General features: G+C 36.8%; 1 protein-coding gene across 2 annotated transcripts in view; it reads right to left on the bottom strand.

Annotated features, from left to right (window-relative positions):
* LOC110097801 overlaps positions 1-18132 on the bottom strand; it is a 44106-nt gene extending 25974 nt beyond the window's left edge. For both annotated transcript variants that reach the window (XM_020824371.2, XM_028696856.1), the window contains exon 1: positions 17911-18132. The gene's annotated coding sequence lies outside the window, so the exon portion shown is untranslated. The remainder of the gene's footprint in view (positions 1-17910) is intronic.
* Between the last annotated feature and the right edge of the window lie 3025 nt (positions 18133-21157).

Below are 21157 nucleotides of genomic sequence, written 5' to 3'. Positions count from 1 at the left end.
CCCCCCCCCCTCCTCTTTGGCCCTCTTGCAAATTTGAATTTCCCTCCCTTAATGACCTTCCTAATTGAGCCACTTAAATTGAGGAATTAATGAAGGGGTGTTACAACCTTTTGAATTTCAAATTCCCTCCCAATTTTCTTTAAATTAGGGAGTTATATGATATAATTAAAATCTGAAATCTAAATTTCAGATTTTGATTAATTAATTGTGGTCCCCACCTACTTAAATTTCCAACCTCTCCCCTCTCTACATGGTCGGCCATCCCTCATATCTCTCCCCCTTTTAATTTTCTTTAATACACCATTAACCATTCCTTCCTAATCTTAATTTCAAATTCAAAATTCTGAAATTGAAATTACGAGTCCGCCAATTTCGGAAATCTGAATTAATTCTCAGATTTTAGCCTTTCTCCCCCCATAGCTCCACCCGCCCTTAGCCCCTCTCCAACCCGTCACCGGCCTCCCTCTTCTTGCTCACAGTTTGCCCTCTCGCCTCCCCTCTTTGGCTTCATCACTCACTACCACCATGCATGGCGGACCCCGAATTTGAATGGGTACTTGTGTTCGACGCTCACGACAATCACGACACCCAACAATCGCCGTTCTTCGATGCAGGATTTGATTCCAACGGCGACACCGTTGGAACGTACTTGGATCGGATCCTACCGAACCTCATACACGTCATCGACAAACAACGTCCAGACTCCGAGTGGATCATTGACGGCCGCCCACCCGCTCCTCCAAGTCCGGCTTCTTCCCCGGCGACGAGTCCTCTCGGGATCACCTGTCTACTAGTGGCATCGCTAAGTCTACTTACAATCCTCCTCCGCTAGCCACCACTTTCAAAACGAGTGAAGGACTTCAAGGTGAATGATCTAGATTTTAAATTTGAGGCTTCGTTATCATTAGCTATTTGCATTACCTAAATATTTGGCTGTTATTTTGCAAGTTACTGTAATCTCTACATGTGATCTATTGTTATTGCTAAATCTTTCAACGTCAAATTCTTAACTCAATCTTGAGCAAGCAAAGAGTTATTTATTAGCAAGATAAATTTCATCGCTTTTATTAATTTCTCAAAGGCAATTCTTGTTCATCGCATGTTGTTTCACATCATTTTTGGTATCAGAGCATGGCTAGCATGCTTTGCTTGTGCTAGAAGTTCCTAGGAAGTTAGTTACCATTCGTGTAGCTCATTTGCATGCGTACCATTTCTTATTTAATAAAATTTTCTGCTTTACTTTGCTGTCCAGAAAAATTTCTGCATATTTATCATTTTAAGCAAGCTTAGCTCATCACCTAAGTGTTGTCTTAGTGTTTCCAACTCACCTAAGTGTTTAGGTCACTTGTTACACTTGAAAACATTGCTGTCCAGCACTTTTCCCGCACTATTTAGGGACATTTAAGTGACCCTAAACCTTTAACAAGTTGCTGTCCAACCTTCTAAACCTGTCCCTAACACTTAGCCAACTTGAGTCATTGTGTTAGGTTGTTGTCCATAGCATTCCAGCAGCATATTGAAGCCTTAGGAGCTTCCTACCTTAGCGTCTAGGTGCTGTCCAACACCCGACACTTCCCCTAGCAACCCTTAACCTTTACCCATGGATCCGGAACACATCCAGGCGACCCTAGACCTCATAGTGGGCCAATTGGGAACTGTTACGCAACAAATCCGTAACACTCAGACGGACTTAGCTGATTTTAGGAGACAAACCAGTGATTGTTTAGATAACATAGAGCGTATTGGGAATCCCGCTATCTATACACCTTCACGACCTCACTCACCCTATGACGAGGATAACAGAGCGGATCATGGCCATCCTCGAGACCATTACCGCCATAACCCGAGGCCCCATCAAGACCCCGTAGGAGACGAGAACCCTTGGAGAGACAACGATGCCCAATTGTTGAAAAATATTAGGATTAATGCCCCAACGTATGATGGAACCCTTGACCCCCAAGTTTTCTTGGATTGGCTTAAGTCCATGGATAGTTATTTAAAGTGGTATAACATCTCGGAATCCAGAAAGGTTAGATTTACAGAGATGAAACTCACCGGTCGAGCCAATTATATTGAAAGAATTTGGAGAATATGCGCGAGGCTCGAGGCGAACATCCTATTACAGACTGGAGAACCATGAAGCAAGAACTTAGGAGAAAATACCTCCCGCCATCCTACTACCCTAAGCTCCTAGATAAGTGGAATAGACTAACCCAAGGGAGCAAGCCCGTTAAGGATTACATCTCCGCCTTCGACGATTTCCTGATTCGTTGCAATGGCGAGGAGTCCGCCACCCCAACACAAATCTTGTCCATGTTTAGAGCTGGCCTAATGGAAGATCTTAGAAATGAACTTTTTGCTAGAGGAGTTGACACTTTAGAATCAGCATGCAGCCTAGTACTTGACCTAGAGGAGTCCAAGATCCACTCCCACACTAGACAGTTTGACTCCCAACCAAACCCATATCAAACTTCCACCAGCCAGCCCCAAAACCGACCCAAGAACTCGATAGGTAGTCGACCCACTGCTAGTTCAGCCCCACCTCGTCCGGACTCTAAAAGTAAAGCCCCCGAACGCGATGCGCCCAAAGCCAATTCTGGAACCAAATGTTATAGGTGTCATTGGTATGGTTACATTGCTTCACAATATTCCAGTCCCTATAAAGTCACCATAATAGAAGAGGTTGATGACGACGAGGAAGAGCCTGAGACTGACCTAGTTCATCATGTTGATGAAGAAGAAGATTCTTTCACTCAGGATGAACTTGTCACCCTTCAAGTCGTTAGATGCGCCTTGTCCCAGCCGAAATCGAGTGATGACTAGAGAAGGACTTCCATTTTCCACACCTTTACTAGGATCGGAGATAAGAACTGTAAGGTCATTATCGATAGTGGAAGTTGCATTAACATCGTCTCCTCAACAATGATTTCTAAACTAAGCATTAAGGCCACACCTCACCCAAACCCTTACAAGGTTGCTTGGATTAACTCAACCTCTATGGAAATCAAAGATAGAAGCCTTATCCCGCTTGAGTTTAATGGATATCGAGAGAAGATTTGGTGTGACGTATTGACGATGGATGTAGGCCATATTATTCTTGGCCGCCCTTGGCTGTTTGACAACGACGTCCATATTTACGGGAGGACGAACACCTGCATGTTTGAGCACAACGAAAAATTAAATTGATTCCCTCTCAGCCTAAGTCCGACAAGGGTGAAATTAAGACTGCTCCACCCAAAACCGATAAGGGCCTACACCTTGTGACTGCTAAAGAACTGGATATAGAATTTAGCCAAGGATCCCTTATGTACGCCCTAGTAGCTAGAGAAGTTAATGATGATCAAGGGGAGCCTGTCCCTGAAGAGATTAAGCCTCTTTTACGAGCTTTTACTGATGTCTTCCCGGAAGATTTACCTGACCAACTCCCACCCCTTAGAGATATCCAGCATGTGATTGACTTAGTGCCCGAAGCTTCCCTACCTAACCTCCCTGACTACCGGATGAACCCAACGGAGCACACGGAACTGAAAAGGCAAGTAAAAGAACTCCTACAGCGCGGATTTATCAAAGAAAGCCTTAGCCCGTGTGCAGTTCTTGCCCTGTTAACTCCAAAGAAGGACGACACTTGGAGGATGTGTGTTGATAGTCGCGCTATCAACAAGATTACTGTGAAATATCGTTTTCCGATCCCACGATTAGACGACATGTTAGACATGATGACTAGAGCAACGCTGTTCTCAAAAATTGACCTTAAAAGCAGGTATCATCAAATCCAAATCCGCCCCGGGGATGAATGGAAGACGACATTTAAGACAAAAGACAGGTTGTACGAATGGATGGTTATTCCATTTGGTCTTAGTAACGCTCCTAGCACCTTCATGCGAATTATGACCCAAGTCCTTCGACCTTTCCTAGGGAAATTCGTCTTCGTATACTTTGATGATATATTGATCTATAGTAACTCGGTTGATCAACATTTGAAGCATCTGAAGCAAATCTGTGAGATTCTGTGAAAAGAACAGTTGTATGCCAACCCCCAGAAATGTGTGTTTCTCACTGATAGTGTTACCTTTCTTGGATTCATAATTTCATCTCGAGGAATTTCAGCCGACCTTGAAAATGTTAGAGCAATTAATGAGTGGCTTGAGCCTAGAATTATTAGAGATGTTCGGAGTTTTCACGGATTGGCCACATTCTATAGGAGGTTTATTATGAACTTTAGCACTATAGTGGCGCCCATAACTGACTGTCTCAAGAAAGGAGAGTTTCATTGGACACTAGGTGCCACTAAGGCTTTCGAGGATATTAAAAAGAAAATGGTTGAAGTCCCTGTTATGCGTCTCCCTGATTTTTCTAAAGTCTTTGAAGTAACGTGTGACGCATCAGGAATTGGTATAGGAGGAGTTTTATCTCAAGAAGGACACCCTGTGGCATATTTTAGCAAAAAGTTAAACGACATTCGTCAGAGGTACTCTACCTATGACAAGGAATTCTATGCGGTCATCCAGTCCCTCAGATACTAGAGGCACTACTTACTACCACAAGAATTTGTGATATTCTCGGATCACGAGGCCTTAAGATACATCAATTCACAGAAGAAACTCAATGCCCGCCATGGTCGTTGGGTTGAATTCTTACAAGAGTACACTTACACGATTAGACATAAGGCTGGATCTGAGAATAAAGCTATGGATGCCCTTAGCAGGAGGCTGATGATTACTCAAGGAATGAGAACTGAGGTTACCGGATTTGAACGCCTTAAGGAGGATTATTTAGACTGCTCTGATTTTAAAGAAACATACTCCCTACTGACTAGCGGAGAAGATCAAGTTATAAATGATTTTCTTGTAGAAGATGGCTATCTTTTCAAGTCGCAAAAACTTTGTATTCCCAACACTTCACTACGGGAATTTCTAGTTTGGGAGTTACATGCCGGAGGCTTAGCTGGCCACTTCCACCCTCAGACCGATGGTCAGACTGAAGTCGTTAACAGAAGCTTAGGAAACCTTTTAAGAACGTTAGTAGTTGAAAACCTTAGAGTCTGGGATTCTAAGTTGCCCATTGCCGAGTTTGCCTATAACAATTATGTCAACATAACCACGGGTCTGAGTCCTGCCGAGGTCGTGTATGGATACCAACCTAGGCAACATATAGATCTAATTCCCATGAGTCATAAGTCTAGATCATATGAGGCATCATCTACATTTGCATCTCATTTACAAGAATTGCACAAAGAAATTAATAAAAGAATTGAATTGAGCAATGCTAACTATAAACTCAATGCGGACCTCAAGAGAAGGTTCAAAGAATTTGAAGTTGGAGATTATGTGATGGTTCAGATTCATCCGGAGCGATTCCAGCAAGGGACCGTTAAGAAATTACACGCGAGAAGCGCGGGACCTTTCAGAATAATTTCTAAAATAAATAGTAATGCTTATGTGCTTGACCTTCCCGAAGGTTTTAACTTTAGCCCCACTTTTAACATTGAAGATCTTGTAACCTATGAGGGTCCAGAGTTTAACCCACCCAATCCCTTACTTGATGAGCCTTGTGAGTCCCCACCTGGTGAGATCCCCAGCATACCCCCACTCAAAAAAATTCCCACTTTACCTACTGCGGAGAGGATTGAGGCAGTAATTAGCGATGAAATCATTTCTACTAAAGACGGTGGTCGCCGAAGGTACTTGGTTCAAAGGGCAGGAAAGCCGGAGACGGAGAACGTGTGGATCGACCGAGATGAGCTACAGAGATTGGACCCAGACTTGCTGGAGTAGTACGAGGCTTCTAGAGACACTCACTCGACGGGGTCGAGTTTTCTCCCACCTGGGGAGAATGATGGGGACAGATCTCTTCGTGAGTTCTAGATTTAGTCCAAAGATTATTGTGTGGAGATCGAGTATTGAAGAGAAACGAGGTGAGTGGAATCAAAGTCACGAAAATCCTCAGATTTTCACCTCTTCCCTTCCCTTCACCCTATTGCCGCCGGCCCCCTTGGAGCCATCCAGGCCGCCGGCCTGCACAGCTCTACCAGCCGGCCTGTAGAGCCCCTCCCGCCGCCCAGCCAGCCGCCGACCGCCGCAGATCCCCTTGCCGCCGGCCACCGTGAGCCCATACAACCGCCCCCCCCCTCCTTTGGCCCTCTTGCAAATTTGAATTTCCCTCCCTTAATGACCTTCCTAATTGAGCCACTTTAATTGGGGAATTAATTAAGGGGAGTTACAACCTTTTGAATTTCAAATTCCCTCCCAATTTTATTTAAATTAGGGAGTTACATGATATAATTAAAATCTGAAATCTAAATTTCAGATTTTGATTAATTAATTGTGGTCCCCACCTACTTAAATTTCCAACCTCTCCCCTCTCTACATGGCCGGCCATCCCTCATATCTCTCCCCCTTTTAATTTTCTTTAATACACCATCAACCCTTCCTTCCTAATCTTAATTTCAAACTCAAAATTCTGAAATTGAAATTAAGAGTCCGCCAATTTCGGAAATCTGAATTAATTCTCAAATTTTATCCTTTCTCCCCCCATAGCTCCACCCGCCCTTAGCCCCTCTCCAACTCGTGACCGGCCTCCCTCTTCTTGCTCACAGTTTGCCCTCTCGCCTCCCCTCTTTGGCTTCATCACTCACTACCACCATGCATGGCGGACCCCAAATTTGAATGGGGACTTGTGTTCGACGCTCACGGCAATCTCGACATCCAACAATCGCCGTTCTTCGACGCATGATTTGATTCCAACGACGACACTGTTGGAACGTACTTGGATCAGATCCTACTGACCCTCATACACGTCATCGACAAACAACATCCCGACTCCGAGTGGATCATTGACGGCCGCCCACCCGCTCTTCCAAGTCTGGCTTCTTCCCCGGCGACGAGTCCTCTCGGGATCACCTGTCTACTAGTGGCATCGCTATGTCTACTTACAATCCTCCTCCGCTAGCCACCACTTTTAAAACGAGTGAAGGACTTCAAGGTGAATGATCTAGATTTTAAAATTGAGGCTTCGTTATCATTAGCTATTTGCATTACCTAAATATTTGACTGTTATTTTGCAAGTTACCGTAATCTCTACATGTGATCTATTGTCATTGCTAAATCTCTCAACGTCAAATTCTTAACTCAATCTTGAGCAAGCAAAGAGTTATTTATTAGCAAGATAAATTTCATCGCTTTTATTAATTTCTCAAAGGCAATTCTTGTTCATCGCATGTTGTTTCACATCATAACTTCACTATGATTGAAGAGCTACGGCTGCACATGCTGCCTTTCAAAGAAGCTATTAAAACATTAACTGTTCGTATCTCAGCAGTAAACGCCGAAATAAATAAATAAAATCAAATTATTGAAAATCACCTTATTCAAGAAAAACCATTTTTTCCCTGAAAAAAACAGACATCAGATATAAATTCTCTCACTTCCAATTAAAAGTTCGCAGATGTAAAAATATTGCTAAACTAAATTTGAAAAAAAAATATATATATATATATATTTTTCATATACGAGTTCACAATTAATTCAACGACTTTTTCAATATTGACTTTTTATGTGAAAAGACAATCATCTTATTAGGTCACTGTAGTTCACCATCAGCACTGCAGATTAGAGATATTATTAAAATCAAAATATACATCCTTGATTTAGAGGTGCTTTTAAAATAAAGATGCATCCCCTTAAAATTTTCTAATAATTGATTTGGTCATTAACAAAGTATTTGTAATTTTCAAGTGAAAATAATGATATTGTCAAAATTACCATTTTGCCCTTAATGGTTCCATGATCATGACATGTCTCAGATGTGTTTTTCACTATTTGGGGTTTAAACTAATTTTTTGGAAAATTATTTATCTTATTTTAAACAATTAAAATACATAATATATTATTATTTTTTAATTAGAAAAATATATTAAATGATCTTCGAAATTTTAGGGGTACTTAAATAATAAGTATAGCATCTCATGTCATTTGGTGCATTCACATAGTTTAATAAAATCATTAATGTCAAATTTGATTTTTTTCAATTAATAAACCTTAATTTTTCTAATTTTAGAAAATAAGGTAATTAAGGGAAAATTAAATCATTTGTATTTTTAAAACAACCAATGCATATATTTTGAACTTCAAATATCATTGCAAGCATGTTGGAGCATAATCCAAGTTATTTAAGTTTTTCTTAATTTATTCAATTAAGGGAAAATTGGTTTAGTTGTAAAAATTTTGATAATTGGGAAAGATATAATAAAGAGACCTGTAAGAAGTCTAAGAAAGCCATTTGCAATGCAAAAAATTTAGCTTTTAATGATTTATATAATATATTACATACTAAGGAGGACAAAATATATAAGTATAAGCAAGCTAAACAAAGAGATATGAGTAATAAGGATTTAATTCAAATGAAGTGTATTAAGGATGAAGATCAAAAAGTGCTTTTATTAGAAGAGGATATTCGACAAAGATGGATGAGATATTTTGCTGAACTTTTCAATGCAGATTATGAGAATGTGATTGACTTTAGTGATCTCAGCACACTAAATAAAAATAAATTTGTTTTATCAACGTATTAGTTTAGAGTGATGGTGAAATAGATGGGGATATTATCAACAGAATTCAAGTTGGATGGTTGAAGTGGAGGAATGCATCGGGCTTGTTATGTGATAGAAATGTACCCCTCAAACTTAAGGGAAAATTCTATAAGATGGTAGTGAGGCCTGCAATGCTTTATGGTGCCGAATGTTGGCCATTAAAAGAGAAGCATAATACTAAGTTAAGTGTGGCAGAGATGAGGATGCTTAGGTGGATGAGTGGCTTTACCCTTAGAGATAGGATACGAAATGAGCATATACGTGAAAAGGTTGGAGTAGCTCCAGTAGAAGATAAGATTAGAGAGAGTCGGCTTAGATGGTTTGGTTACATAAAACGGCGGCCTTCCGATGACCCGGTTAGGAGAGTAGAGGTATTAGATTTGACTTATGTTAAGAAAGGTAGGGGTAGACCTAAAAAGACTTTGTTAGAAAATATTAGGAATGACCTTTCTTTATTAGATTTAAAAAGAATTTGACTTTTAATAGGACACAATGGAGAAAAAGGATTCATGTAGCCGACCCCACGTAGTGGGATAAAGGCTTGATGTTGTTGTTGTTGTTGTAACGTATTAGTAAAACTGAAATTAAAGAGTCTTTAAGGAAAATGAAGTGTGGAAAAACTATTTGACCTAATGATATTCCAACAGAGGTGTGGAAATGCTTAGGAGATGAAGGAATTTCGCAGTTTACTAAACTTTTTAATATTATTATGATTGAAGACTAAAAAGATGCTAGATGATTGGAGAATGAGTGTCTTGATTCATATTTTTAAGAATAAAGGTGATGCATGAGATTTTGCAAATCATAGAGGAATTAAGTTAATGTGTCATACGTTAAAATTATGGGAGAGAGTTATGGAGCATAGGTTGCGGTGTGACACTAATATTTCTCAAAATCAATTTAGATTAATGTCAGTTAGGTCTACCATGAAGCTATATATTTATTGAGAGGTTTGATGGAAAAGTATAGAGAGAATAAGAAGGATCTATTTATGATTTTTATTGATTTAGAAAAAAAAAATATGATAAAGTTTCAAGAGAAGTGCTATGAAGAGTTATACATAAGAAAGTAGTTAATAATGCTTATAATCAAGTCATTAAGAATATGTATTCAGGAGCTATTAGTTGTGTTCAAACACAAGGTGGTTTGACCAAGTATTTTCCTATTTTAGTTGGATTACATTAAGGATTAGCCTTAAGCCCATATCTTTTTGCTTTAGTCATGGATGTTCTCACTAGACATTTGCAAGAGGTTGTACCCTGGTGTATGCTTTTGTTGATGATATTCTTCTTATTGATAAGACTAGAGAAGGAGTTGATGATAAACTTGAATTATGGATGTCAACTTTAGAGTTTAAAGACTTTCGTTTGAGTATATCTAAAACTAAATATATAGTGTGTAATTTTAGTAATAACATATCTAATGGGGAGAGAGTCACCTTAAATGGTTTGGTCATATAAAACGGTGGCCTTCGAATGACCCAATTAGGAAAGTAGATGTATTAGATTTTACTTATGTCAAGAAAGATAGAGGTAGACCTAAAAAGACTTGGTTAGAAAAATATTAGAAATGACATTTCTTTATTAGATTTAGATAAGAATTTGACTCTTAACATGACACAATGGAGAAAAAGGATTCATATAGCTGACCCCACATAGTAGGATAAAGGCTTGTTGTTGTTGTTGTTGTTGCGGTTGTTGTTCTTAATTTATTCAATAATTTTTCTAAATATTATAATTTCTACAATAATAATGAAAAAATTATAAGTAATTTTTAAAAAAATTAAAATATATGGGGATGCTCATTTAATAAGCATGATCACATGATCCAAAGTTTCATAAATATTAGACATGTGTATTACATGATATATATATATAGTTTATTATTGAAAAAACTATTTCCCAAATAATGAAAATATTATATTAAGTCAATTTCAATCAATCAAAGCTTAATTGTGGTTTATCAAAATTAACTGGTGATTGCATTGCATATCCAAATATTTAATGAAAATTTTAAAATTGTTAAATAAATTTCATAAATTTTCAGTAATTAAATGAAAATGATGAAAATTAATAAGTAAAATTCAAAAATGCCTTTAATATTTGGGAATGCAATTTAACTTGATTTAATATTATTGGGAAGCTATATATATTTTAATTTAACTATAATTGGGTTTCCTAGCATACGATTTCCTACCGTCATTAATTGTGCAAATAATTAATCATTCTATGGGCCTGACTTTGAGTTTGATCTTAACCTTTTATTTGAGTTTGATCTTTAACAGTTCCTTTAAACATTATTTCAAAGATTCAATCTTAAATTTTAAATAAAAATTTCATTTGATTCGAATTATGTGTTTATGGTAAAATCCTGTTAAAATACCATACAAACATGTATGTTGTTCTCTTAATCACATGCAATAAGCATTTGCACTAGATATGATGGGGTCATATTCGCATAGCACCTACACTTTAGTTGCCTGAAGTTTTATTCATTTGAATTCAACTTAAAATATCCAATCTGAAATTGGTTAAATTCTACAAATCCTATCTAAGCACACTGATCATCTCACCTCCCGCTAGGGTTTCTCTTGCTCCGGGTGCTCCCTCACCCCGCGGGGGGTTTTCCTTCCGGCGACATCCTAGCTTCAGGGAAGTTTTCTCCTTCTCTTTCCTCTTCTTGTGTTTGGAGAAGTTTTTTGGTTGGTTCTCTTCGGTTTTCGCCGGCTGTGCCGGTATGGCGAGTGCTAAGCTCAAGGACCCTGGTTTTTTTGGTGGGGGTTCTCACTCACGTTCTTTTCTTGAAGCACTTGATGGCTCTAAGCATTCTTTTCCGGATTTGCATGCTTCTACCTTCCGTGGTCTACCGTCTTTGTGGATTTCCGATGAGGAAATCAACGAGCTGGCTGTCCCTTTTCAGTTCTCTTTAGTTGGCTTTTTCCCCTCTAAAAGACCTCCTCTAGACTCTATTCGTAATTTTTTTTTTCAATTTAAAGCTTAAAATTGAGGTTTCTGTTACTGTTTTGGATCCCTCTCATATTTTGATCAAGCTTTCCAATGATCTCGATTATTGTAGGGTGTTCTGTCACCGTTCTTACCTTGTCTTTAACTGCTATATGAAATTAATGAAGTGGTCTCCTAGTTTGGATATCAGTGTTGAGTCGCCGGTTATCCCGATATGGATTTCGTTTCCTCGTCTTCGTCCTCATTTCTTCGCTCCACGGATTCTTTTTGGGCTTGGCAAATTGTTTGGTTCCTTGAAAATCGATGAAGCTACTGTTGTTGTCTCCCGCCCGTCCAATGCTCGTGTGTTAGTTGAGCTAGACATAACTAAATCTTACCCTAAACAAGTTTGGTTAGGTTCGGAATCTTTAGGTTATGTTCAAGAGGTGGCTTTTGATGAGTTTCCTCAGTTCTGTGCAGGTTGTAAATGTATTGGACATTCCTTGGGTAATTGTCGTCCTGCTGTGTCTGTGCTTCCTAACGTTTCTCCTAGCCCATTAGCTAATTTACCCCCTCAATGTGTTGAAAATGTTAATTCTATTACTACTCCTACTGTTTTGGAGGTTGTGGGGGGTGAGCTTGCTAATACTGAGATTATACCTGAAGTTTTACCGACTGTTGTTTCTCCGTCTTTTTCCCCTGTTGTTGAGGGCGTTTCTATCCATTTGATTGGTGTTAATTCTAATGGGTTGCCTGGTGAGGTGATCGGAGGTCTCCCGGCTGCAATTCAGGTGCCATAAATTAGTGTGGTTTTGGGCTCTTCTCCTATTTTGGATCAATTGGATCCCCCCCCCCTTGCCTGTTTTGAATGTTGCGGATGTTTCTGTAGCGAGACAGAGTGATTCTGGTGGGTTGGTTGAGTCGCCGGTTTTGGGTGCTCTAAATGATTGTGAACGGCTGCAGGATGTTGTTGTGTTTGTGGTTCCAAATGAGGTGTGTGGACGGGTGGTTCAGTCGGATGTGCAAGGAACGCTGGTTAATTCTCAAAATCTTGTTAATGTGCCCATGAATTTGTTGGCTTCGCAAGCTATGATGTACCAGTTGGGTGGTAATTCAAGAATGGATGTTCGATCCCATGGTGATTGGTTGCACTTTTCTTCAGAATATGAATCGAAATCTGATTCATATTCAGATTTTTGCGGTGGTTCAGATCCTGGCAACGAGTTTAAGCTGGTTCGTGATAGACCTCTCACTGTTGCATCTCGTGGGAAATTTCGTGGTAGAGGCAAAAGAAGAAGATAATTCTATTTCAAATTTGTTTTTCTCTTCTAACTTTTATGGTTTGCTGATCTGTCGGATTTGGATGGTTGGAGGTTTGCGGGGTTATGATGTGGCTGGAGCTCGTATCCCCTTGTCTAGCTAGTGGCAACCTTGGGTGTTTTCCTCAAGTTGGTTTGGTCCGATCAGCGCTTTATTCACCTAATTGGATGGTCCTTGCACGACTTCGGGGATGCTTGGAGCCTCGGCCTTTTACTGAGCCTTCTCTTAGTAGTTTTTATCCTTTTTATTATGCTTGGTTTTTTTCTTTGATGGTGTAATCATTTATTATTGCTTTTTTGTATCTTGCTTTGTAACCCTATTTTATTATCTAATATATTTGCTGGTTTTTGGAATATATATATATATATATATATATATATATATATATCTAAGCACACTGATGAACTCACTATGGTTAAAAAATTAATAAAAAAAATGGAACTATACCTATTTAGGATGACTCACACAGTAGTCTGTGCTAGTCAACCCTAATTCCTTTCTAGGTCCAAGTGATGTTGATAACATAATATACATGCTAAATTATTTTTAATGACCACTCTGGTTCACCTTGTTTGCATCATTAGCATACATGCATCAATTTAATTGACATTCTAATATCAACTTGACCAAATAGTCTAGTTATACATGTTAGCTAAACTTCCTACGAACTTAATTATACCACAATGGTTAAATATTTTCCAATATGATCATACTTGTTTGATTATACTTTCTAGTTCGCCCAACCAGATCCCGTTGGCTAAGAATCTTCTTAGACTTGCCAAACCCATCTTCGGTGAAGTATACTCTTAGTATTGTTATGCTCTTATGATTGTATTACCTATCATCTCAGTCATTACTCTTTTGACTAAATAATATTTTGAAAGCCATATTATTTTAGCTAAACTCATCTTTCAGTATAGTTATGCTCGTTTAAATATACTATCTTGTGTAATCATACTCTTCTAGTCAAATCTACTTCATTCTAGTCAAACTCTTTTGAAAAGAACGTCCTAAATTAGCCCTACATTTTTGGTTAAACTACCATTGGACTCAACTATATACGGGAATCATGATCTCCACTACTGACCTTCTTTATACGTCCTTTTTGAGTCTTGGACATATCATATTTTGCTAAGTCTTGTCCCGGCTTAGTCATACTCTTTAGATTGGGACATTATATAGTTTAATCATCTCCTACGATTGAACACTACCCAGTTTTGGGTATACATATGTATTCAGACAATTCCATTTCTTATAAATAGATGATAACTATTCAGATTGGTCCCACACTTTGAGCATTATGAACCTCTCCAGCATGTTTGGAGCTTTTTCATCTTTCAAGTGCTTGAATCACTTGAATCCTGAGCTTCGTAGTTGATAGTTTCAACTATATCTTTTCATATTAATTGTATTTACATCTGCATGAAATGAGTAAGGGCTTGAATCTTGTTAGCTCTTGACTGTAGTTAATGATCATGATAGCATGATTATTTTCATTCGAAGAAGATTACGTGATAATGAAAGTCATCTTACCATAACCAAACCTTATATGATTGTTCAAAAAAGAGCATGTTATATTAATATATAAAATATCAATCTTTTAAAATCAATTAAATTAAGATGAAAGACTTTAAATTAGTTGAATCCCATCCGATGAGTTGATTTTATAATTTATTATATGATTTAACCCCTACTACATCTAGACTTGCATACATGCTAAGATGCTATGATAGTTCACAATCCTTAACCACTTAGCTAGGGGGCTGTTTGATTGGCTAAAAAAAGAATACAGTGTAAAAAAGAATGTGGTGTAAAAGAATACAATGTAAAACAAATATTTTGAAGTTATTTGAATGAGTATAAAATAAATTCTGGTGAATGATTTTTTTGTTTGGTTTGAAGTAAAATTAATGTAGTATAAAGTTTAAAGATGGTGGTAACTAGCGAGAGAGAGTCGTGGTCAGGGTGGTGGCCGGAGGTAGGTGAAGGTGTTCGATGTAGGTTAAGCGAGCATGCTTGAGATGTAAACCGTTCTCACTCAAAACTAACCGAGTTTGGTTAACCTTAAAAATAACCTAGAATGGTTTATACTAAATTTGTTTTACTATATATTACTTATTTATCCAACCAAACATCAAATTTTTTAAAACACTTGTATTTGAAATACTTTACATCCTTATGTAATCCAAACAAACAGCCCCTAAGGGAGATTGTAGTTAGGGCGACACCTTACTAGAAAATTCTCAAAAATATTTAAGGTGCATAATCATGAAAGGGATAATATATGGTTTTCCAAGAACATTCATATTAAACCTCTAATTATTAAGATTTTTTAACAATAAAATCCTAAACTTGAAAAATCCTAGCTTGCATAGTATGATTCACTACGCCTTGAAAATTTTATTAGAGATTTAGTATAGTCCTTTTCCAAAGACTTTGAGAATTTTTTGAATTCATTTGATAGATTAAGTACTTAAATTAGACTTTTTAAAAAAATTTAAAATAAAAAATTAAAATTTTCAAAACAAACATTTTCCAAGATTTTTCATCCTTCAAATTACTTAAGTTTAAAATTTTATTAGAATTGGACAATATATAACTCAACAAAAATCTAAAAAATCTTCATTAACCCCAAAGAAATATTACCTCATCTTCCTCACCCAGACGCATGTGCACAACCCTAATCCGGGTTGATCACAAGTTGGCTAACCTACGACCATTTCTTTCAAACCACTTAACAGAACTGAGTGATTTTGGTGGAATTGGATTCGTGGGATCAAAGGCTTTCAAGGGATTTTTTGCAACTAATCGTAGCTTATATTGATTACCCTATCTAATTGTTAAAAAAATAAAAAAATAAAAAACTTCACCTTCATGTCCCTTGTAAGCTCGAAGTTTTGGATGCCTCCCCTTAAGAAAGGTGATAGAAGACAAACCCTCACACAAATTTGTTAGAGAAGCATTGGTTGGCCAGGTTGAGCAACTCCAAGTTATACAATGGTTTTTTAACCTATTTTGACAGCTAACCCTCGCCTATAATGGTTGAAAGTATTTTGATCAATGGCGGATCCATCCACAACCAAGGGTAACTCGGTAATTTGAATATGTTGGATAAATTAGTAATTTTACCTACCCAATAAATATTTTTTCCCATGATTAAAAAAAAAAAAAACATAACCCTCCCCAACCCTAATCTACTCAAATGTCACCTTGCCCTATATCCTTCTGTCACATTCTACTCTCACGTGACTCACATCGCACTCATCATTTGCCACGACCAATATCCACCCAATCGAATCCTCTTCAATGAAGAAACTTGCCAATGGAGATTGCTGACGCTACCTCCTCCGCTATTCATGTTTTGTAAATGGTTGTAGGAATTTACCCCTTTTTCTATAAGTATATGCAAGATTTTGCTATGAATTGCATATTGTTTATTTTATTTTTTTAAATATAAATTTATTTACATGATAAGTTTGCTCACCCTTAAAAGAGAGGTTTGCTTCGCCCCTGATTTGGATATGTAGAGGAAGATTGCATGTGATTAGAAATAGAGTGAATGCACACACTTGACCACTTGTTTTTTATTTCTCTTATAGCCCAAAGATAACCAAGGATGAATCATGATTTGGTTAAGTTAACTCAAGCTTAAGCCATTCAAGCTCAAAACTTGAAGCTTGAGGTGAAGTTAAGCCAGATTTCAGGTGTATTATCATCAAAACTAGAAGCTAAAACTTAAGGAACACCATTGGCCAGTTATACTTATGCTCACCCTACTAACCCATGATTTAACCATGGTTTGGATGGTGGGCTAAAACTAAAAATTGCAGAGAGGACTATTTTAAGGTGGATAGGATTAAATAAAATTTATTAGGATAAATGGATTAATCATTTGATGGGTTGGAAAGACCTAAATTCACTTATTTTAGCATATGTCCCATCATCGTCAAGTGTTTTTATTTCCACATACCTCTAAATGTATTTATGTTTATTATTTCCAAGTATGCTAACCACATTCATACTAATTAAATCATATCTTCAAGCTTTGAATTGTAGATGACAGGATTGGAAAATTAGTTAATTTTTTCATTGTGTTATGACGGAAAGCAGTTCGAATCAACAACAAAAAAAATCCTTTATCCCACTACATGGGATTGGCTACAAGAATCATTTTTCTCCATTGTGTCCTATTAAGAGTCAAATTCTCATTTAAACCTAATAAAAAAAGGTCATTTTTAATACTTCCTAACGAAGTCATTTTAGGTCTACCTCTATCTTTCTTAGCATAAGCTGGATCTAATACATCTACTCTTCTAACAAGAAAGGAAAGAGATTTGAGATTTGAAATCATCACATACACATAACATAAATAATCAAACCAATATCATGCAAATTATTGGCATTCTACCCATCAAAGTTTAATGAATGATCAGCAAATCCAAAGTGTCAAACTTGTAGCACATGAATAGGACCTATGATGCCAAATCAACTGTGAAGGGTGAAAAAAAAATCCGCTAAACTATCAGTGAGACAATGCAACAAAGCACAACTAATAAATCAGAAATCTTGACAACTAAAATCCTCATAAATTATACCAACCGACTTTTTTCCCCTTAATGATGGCATTCTACCCATCAAAGTTTAATCAATGGTCATGAAAATTAACAGAGATCCTTTCTAAAACATCAAACGAGTGTAACCCGAAACATAAAAAAAAAAACAAAAAACAAAATCAACGAACTAACCCTCGCCGAGTAATACCTAACTTCTTATCCCACAATAATAGGAGGAAAAAAAAACTTCTTGAAGGAAAAGGGGCTCCCTTTCACCCTAAGAAAAAATAATAAACCAGCCAAAAACTCATCTCAACACCAAATCGATCAGCTCATGCTCACAATTCCATGAATCCACTGCTAACTCTAGCATCAAAACTGCATGCTAAAGCATAATACATAACGATTGAAGACGAGCATACTCGTGAGAGACAAACGAAAAAAAAAGCTTAATTTAAGTAAGATCTAGTGTAAAAAACCTAGATATTTGCCTGCACACAGCACTTACCCGAAAGCAAGAGGAAAGCAGCGGAACCTCCGAGCCCTCCTCCAGTCGGCCCAATTAGATGGGACCGACGAGAGCTGACATTGCTGCAGCTGATTCTCTGTAGGACGCGACGAAGAAGAAAAAGAAGAGCGAGAAAAGAGGGAGAAAGCTGAAAAGTCCCAGGAGCTTTCCGAACTAACAGTTGCTTATACAATCTTTCTTTGGGATGTAAATTTTATTTGGCAGGTTGCTTCGGGCTTCGGCTATTAGTCGAGGACCTAAGGTAGTCAAAAATTTGGCTCATTTAGAAAATTTTTGAGAAAATATTCTATAAGAATTTTATTAATTTTTATTTTCAATCTATTAAAATTATTTTGGGAGTGATATAATATATAAATAAACAATTAAAATTTATATTAGACTCACTACAAGGAATTGGGACTCTCTTAGCACTTTTTATAATTTTATTTTAGAATTAGGTTTGGTGTGGGACAGTTTTTGGCAACTTCTTTTTATTGCTTTCAAGAATTTTTTATAAGTGAAAATTATTTTAGAAATCAATAAGAAAATTGTTTCAAACGAAGTCTTAAATTGGAGAAATTATTCTATGTGGATGCTGGACGCAACTCTACGTCCGGATGTCGCGGTACCGAGCGGATATATGCCTTATAAGTTAAACCAACACCCCCCTCCGAAAATTAGGGCTGGTTCCGCCCCTGGTCACCAGATAGTGAAATTTGACCTCTAATATTGGTTTGGGCTAGCTACCATTCCTCTTTCTCGCTATTCGATGGGGGAGAAAGTTGTTGTCATTCTTGATGTCACTATCTCAAGCTCAAGGTGCCTCTATATAGACGAGGAACCTTTTCATTTCCTTACATGCCGCTTAAAAACTTCGGGGAGCTGCTGAGAATTAAGGCCAGGCCCATATCTCATGTTATAGAGTCCATCGTGTTTTGGGACAACTTGGGCTAACATCCATTAAACTTTGGGGTTTCATGGGCTTGGCCCATTTGATGATAATTGGTGATAAGTATCTGAGAAAGTGGAAGTAGCAAAGCGAATTTCTCAATAAAAACTTTAATTTCAAATTTTTATTTTTTCTTAAATGTAATTAGAACCTTGTTAATCACTATAGTCCTTAGCATCGTCACATAGAATATTCATTCTGCAAAGATAAAATTTGGGTTTTTTTTTTCTTGGAAAATGTCTTCTAATTTTGTGGAAATTCCATTCAAATTCTCAAAATTTTGCATAACAAATGTTTTATTTTCAGGCTTGATTTATACAAATGACCACACCCACATTTTAATTCAATAATTGCTTCAAATACTATTTGATAAATTTATGCCTAGTTTAAAATGACTTTTTTTACCGCTTTCTAAAATGGTTTTTAGCATAAAAATTTTTTGAATTAAAATTTTTTCTAACTAAAAAACTGCTTTTGAAAGCATTAAGAAAGTTGTTCCAAACGAAGCCTTATGTTTCACTTGGGAATGTCTTTTTATTGCTTCTAAAAATAGCTTTCTAGTAAAAAGCCGTCCGAAATGATACATTAATTTGTACATTATCCAAATTGTATTATGTTTGGATATGGGGAGCAAATTTTGTTGCATTGAGACAACTCCAATAGGCCCAATATTATTTAATTCTGAGGTCATTGAGATATAAAATAATGAATAAATGATTTATGTTCAAGGAGATCAATATGAGTTATTTGATAAAATATTTTATATTATGACCAAATTTATTAAAATGCTCATCACAAAAAGCTTCACTTTTTACATGGGAAGTTTGGTAACTAAGGGAGATGTAGAACTCTAGTTCATTTCCAGACGATTATCGCGGACAACAACCATTAGTATTCATTGCCACCGTCTCCTACATCCTTCATCTGACTATTATCATCTTACAACTAACATTTAACTCTATTATTAGATTTGAACAAACCTGATTGTGGACATCGACTTTTTTTAATCTTTATTATGAGATTCAAACAATCATTCTAAATTATGTAATCATGTCTTTATTTATTTATTTTGTTAAAATTCATGAAGGGGCCTACGTAAGGAGAATTACATGTTCTTAAAAAACCATAAGTTCAGTTAAAAATACAGCATTTGCAATAAAACTTAAGAGCCACTTATTCTCTCTATTATAATTAAGCAAGAAATAAAAACAACAAATCAGAACCAGCCCAAGGGAATGAGCCAATCAAAGGGGCATCAACCTACATCCAGCAAAATACAAAAGGAATAGCCACAACAACCAAGAAATGGTCATAATCTAAAACCTCTAAACCCTAAAACATAGGATAGAAACAGAAAAAAGCATAAAAATGGCCACAACCATAGAACCAACAGAAATCTCACAACCCAGGAGCCATCGAAGAACCCAAATACCGAAGAACCCACAAAGGGGAAAGATAACACAACAACCTAGCCCAAACCACCAACAAAAAAAAACAAAGGCACTCGACCAATTAGGCCAAAGGTCTCCAACCTACAAACCAAAAACAGTAGAAGAAAAAGTCATGTAATCATATCTTCTTCATCATGAAGAAGAGTGGATTCTCATATTTACAATTATTTTGTGGACTATTGCAATTGAGATACGACCCATAATTTTCTCTTTTTGAGTTTTTCACATTAAAATGTATAGTATCTCTTATAAATACATGTGCGTGTTGGACCATTATATAAAGCTAAGATATTAAAAACTATACAATCCGAAATAGCATCACAAAATAATCTAAGTCAGATTATAATATTTCATTCAATTATTAGATTAGTAACTCTTTTGAATTATCCTTCATTTTTTTTTCTGGACATTTATGTCCATTAAGATAAATTCATACACACATCACATACGCAAGTTTTAAATCAAGAACCTTTTAATTGATAGCCAAAGCTCTCAATCAATAAATCAAGATGAGCTGCATGAATTATCCTTTGCTAGTTTTCAAGATTGAATGTCTTCTATTGTATTAAATGAAGAAAGATATTATCTTCTTGATCTCATTGGTGATCTCATTGGTGGAGTCCAACCTGCAGATAAGAACAGATAGAGAGATAGAGCTTCCATTAGTGATGATGTCATTTTCTGTATCTTTGCAAAGGGAATTTCTTCTAAGGAGAGAGATCGGTTGAAACCTTCCATTATAAAAGCTATTGAATTTTTTTCTAAGTCCCTTTCAGGGTTTCAGTGAGACGTGGGAAGAAATGGAAGAAAAAAATATATTAAAACTTCATTTGTAAGAAAATTAAAC

Source organism: Dendrobium catenatum, unplaced genomic scaffold (assembly GCF_001605985.2).
Source record: "Dendrobium catenatum unplaced genomic scaffold, ASM160598v2 fragScaff_scaffold_847, whole genome shotgun sequence".
NCBI lineage: Eukaryota > Viridiplantae > Streptophyta > Magnoliopsida > Asparagales > Orchidaceae > Dendrobium > Dendrobium catenatum.
Note: the sequence above shows the minus strand (reverse complement) of the source record. Positions and strands in the feature narration are given on the sequence as shown.